Consider the following 4,617-nt stretch of genomic DNA (forward strand, 5'->3'; position numbering starts at 1 on the left):
TAATCTTTCTTCTTGTTTATTTTCTCGTTCTTCTTGTTTCTTTTCTTTTTTCCTCCTATCACTGCTGTAATCTTTCTTCTTGTTTATTTTCTCGTTCTTCTTGTTTCTTTTCTTTTTTCCTCCTATCACTGCTGTAATCTCTCTTCTTGTTTATTTTCTTGTTCTTCTTGTTTCTTTTCTTTTTCCTCCAACAACTGCTGTAATCTCTCTTCTTGTTTCTTTTCTCGTTCTTCTTGTTTATTTTCTCGTTCTTCTTGTTTTTTGTTTTTTTCGTCCCACTCTCTGGCACCACTTTGTTACGTCTCTGGTCGTTAGTTAATTTTCCGTAAAAATTATTTCCGAAGAAACTTTAGCGATACAAGTCCTTTCTTAAATAAAACTAGTTTATTCTTTCTCAATACAACTTTGCAATACACTTAATTTCCACAGTCACGCTATAAATTAAACAAACGCTATAATTTACAATGAACGAACGATTCACGCGCTTGACTCAATTGTCGTCTCTATCTCTGTCTGCAATTCAATTACATTGTTGCCGTCACTTCTTGGCGGTCTTATATACAAGAATGTCGGAAATCTAGTAAACACTCGAGGCTTCACGAAGGGACATGAAGCTTCTAGAAGCTCATGACGTGACTTCCGCTGTCGTAACAATACTATAGGAGCATAAAGTACAGGTTTGCATGCCACAATACGTAGCCATAAACATGCATGAATTACATGCATTGTCTCATTGTGGTCATGTGACAAACCAAGCCCAACCCCTCTATTATAATGAGTACTTGTACAATTAAAATTTAAGTTTACGATTTTACTGTCTAAGCCTAAGTATTCTTCATATTACGTCATTTCTTACATGCCATGAGAAACAGCTAACAAAAAGTTGTTGCTCCTTTAGTGCTGCCTCACATTAACCTTAGCAAAACTTACATGTAACAGTTTCAAGCATGTCCAAAATTGAAATAATTATTTTACCATTCTCTAATTACCGTACAAAATGCAGTGTTTACTTTCTGAGATGTTTCTTTTCACACTCACTGAAACTTGGGAATTGTAAAAAACTCGCTTATTCAGTACGTTTTATCAGTAACAAGAGGGTATAAAAGATATCAGCTTACAAAAGATGTCTTTTAGGGCGTAATGTCTCAGACCATGGTTTACTCTCTTCCTTTGGGATTTTTCAAGAATTAAAAAAATGTATCCTAATATTATTCCAAACACGCTATTCTCACGATATCCATTGTCGATGACGCGTTGCTCTCAATCGAGAACTCATCAGGCCAACTAGGAATAGCTAAAGAATGCAGTTTTAAAAATATAATTGACCTATTATCAACTTCTGATGACAGATATAATTAATTATAATCACGCTTCGCCAGCTTGTAAAAAGGCCTTCACAACATAACAATTATTGTTTTAACAAGTGACTTATATAAATAGTGTTCTGACCACTAATGTATTTTTTGTCTCAACAGACCTGATTAACCTCTGGATTGTGCGAAACGCGTTTTCGGCAATGAATATGGAGAACACAGCTGATTTGTTGTTGTTGTTGTTGTTTTTTGTTTTTGAATACTATTGTTATACACTCTTCTAATTCTTGAAAATACCGATTAGACTATATGGCCTAATACTAATGCCTGATAACATGAAAAATTAATCTTATTGTGTGTTTATTATTCCAATAATTAAAGTAAAGTAAAATTGGTATATTTAGATGTGTAATATGTGAAAAACTTAAGTTTATTAGCTGTGAAAAAAGTGCAAGCAAACGTTCATGCCCCTAGTACCTAATAGGCTAACGACACTAAAAATGAGGTGCCGATAACTGTGGTAGACAGAGCACAGATAATAATAATCAACCAATAAAACAACAGATATATATTTATAAAGGGTATCAAATTGCCGGTTGAACAACCATCAGTATGTAGTCCGAATGTAACCTAGTGGTTAACGTGCCAGGCTATGGGGGTTATTGGTGTGTTTTAATATTGATGGCCAAATGGTAGCGGGGGTGTTCATTAGGTACTTTCCCTCTAGTCTATCACATCAAAACAAATAACGGTTCACGCAGATAGCCCTCGAATAGCTTTGCCCAAAATTCAACAAACAACGTGTACACATGTACTACAATGACAAAATGATCAAACTAGTGAAGGATAAACGCTGCAGATTTCACAAATGCTAAATCCGCAAAGGTTGTTTTTTAGAGCAAAGCCAAATTTTGATATTATCTGCTGTGTCCACCGCGGAGAATCGTACAACGGATTTTAGCATTGCAAGTCCGTAAACCTACCGCTGTCTGGAATTCGTAGGAAGCTGTAATTTTCAAGTTATCATTTATTTTGGCGAAATTACATTTAACTTTATTCAATAGGTCTAGGATTTCAAATATCCAACAATGCCTTTCTTCCAAATTCTAACAATGATAATTGGTGTATTTTGCATTTAAGAAAGCATTGTTGCATCCGCTCGATATTATCTCTTAGTTACCCTGATACTTTTGAATAGAATTTCAGCAAGTATGTCAAAATTATGACTGATTATAATATAGCTTTAATTTCTTATTTTGTATTTTAAATGAATGCTATAACTAATTATTTGTGTTTTTTAATACAAATTCAATTTGTCTCAGCTGGGATAACTGGTAAGTAGAATAGGAATACATAAAAACAATAATAAAAAATATTTAATAAGTGTTCTCGGCGGATGTAGTTGTTTGTTTTTAGCGCAAAGCTACTCATTTGGCTTCCTGCGCTCTGTAAACCACGAGGACTCGAACCTCGGATTTTAGTATCGTAAGTTTACGTACTTGATTAAAACACAAAACACCGGGAAATAGCCCATTCAGTATGTCCAGGTAGTCACCGATCATTTCTCTCATTTCATTTGTCAGTTAGCTGCCTACTTAAAACGAAAGTAAAAATGAACCTAGTGATGAATATAGCTAATTAAATATAGTATTCTTACGTTGATATTGATACTTTAGAATTCATTGTTTCATTAGTCGGATAACCTCGCTTTTGGTGATATTTTCTGGCGCATACCCAATAATATCTCACAAGGTTCGGCCAACTTAGGTTAGTCCTAAATCCATATACAGAGTTAACAAATAATTCTTTGATGACTTTCTTCAAGTATCTATTTAATGATTATTTTAGAGATTTCTTTTCACTTCACCAAAGGTAAAATTGACGATAAAATCCATAAAGTAGAGGCTTAATGCTTTCTTTGATTAACTGTACCCTCTGTTGTAGGCTGCAGTTTCGCCTGTGCAAGGCTCATCAGCATAGCTTAGGCTAGTAAGCCAAGAAATACAGTTAGGTCTCATAACGATGATGTTTATATAACACTTATGGCTTTTAAAGTCCTTTTTTCAATCTTGAAAGTATTGACTATATAATACATTCATCACTTGCAAAACGATCCGCCATTTTTCTGTTTACCAAACACTGACATGCGCGGTGCGTTTCAGGGTGAATTAGTGGTTACCTGCTGTATTAATGGTATTGTATGGGCCAGGAGAACAGGCTAGCTGTGAATAGAACTCTGATAGCCCATTGTGTAGGTCAGTGGTAAGTTTACGGACATAAAATGGTATAATACAGGGCTCGATTCCCCGCGGTGTACAGAGTGCAAATAGAATAAAAAGGTATTTTTTGTACACGCCTGTTATTTGAAATATATGATAAATAACTTAAGAGGAAATGTGAAAAACGATCGGCAGACTAGATTGACTTCCATCATAACTATTACGTCTATTGGAAAATAAGTCTATTTTTTAAAATCTCCTTCAGTGTACGAAATAAACAATGATATTGGAACTTCATTATGGTATTAAACAAAAATGTGAATATTATTTGTGACATATTTATGAAGTGTTCACAATATCTTTTGTACAACTGCTTTGTAACAGTAAGATATAATTGTCTAAGTATAGTATATGATCAGCTTATTACAAGTTATGTTTTATTGTACAACTAAAAAACAAGCTTCATCCTATAAGGCAGCTCTAAAAACTGTTTGAGATGAAATGATTTATGTCGTACCGAAAGAGAAATATTTTACATGAATGTATTTTGTCAGTTTGAATAATTGGATATCTCTCAAATATACAATGTAGATATCCAATGTGATATAATTAGCTTTCGAATATACAATGTAGCTAATTATATCACAAAATATCGGATAATCAACATTAATTTAAATTGTATTTCATCAGTTCGTACGTTTTCTAAGTAGGATAGTTAAACAGATAGATTACACAGAGGGTCATTTTCATATTATGAAAATACGTGTAGCTTAGCTATAACATCTTCCTACTGATGTCAGGGTAGTTCTAGAACTATGACTGTTTTACAAACAGGAGTCTATCGCAGCGTGCAGAGGACATTAAAAGGGCGGAGGGTCGTTGACGAAAAAGGTCACTTTTCAAGCTTCACAACACAAAACTTTTTCTTGGGAGTAGTGGAGGTGCTAGGGGGAGACTATAGGGTCTATGGGTGGCTTCAGGTACAAATAGGGTAATCAGGCTTGTCTTTAAGAAGTTGTGGACATTTGTTCATGACTGGGAAAAGCGCGTAAGAGTAGAAAGGCAGGGGCCTGTCCCCCCCCCCC

The sequence above is a fragment of the Limulus polyphemus genome, unplaced genomic scaffold, assembly GCF_000517525.1.
Source record: "Limulus polyphemus unplaced genomic scaffold, Limulus_polyphemus-2.1.2 Scaffold5450, whole genome shotgun sequence".
Classification (NCBI taxonomy): Eukaryota; Metazoa; Arthropoda; class Merostomata; order Xiphosura; family Limulidae; genus Limulus; species Limulus polyphemus.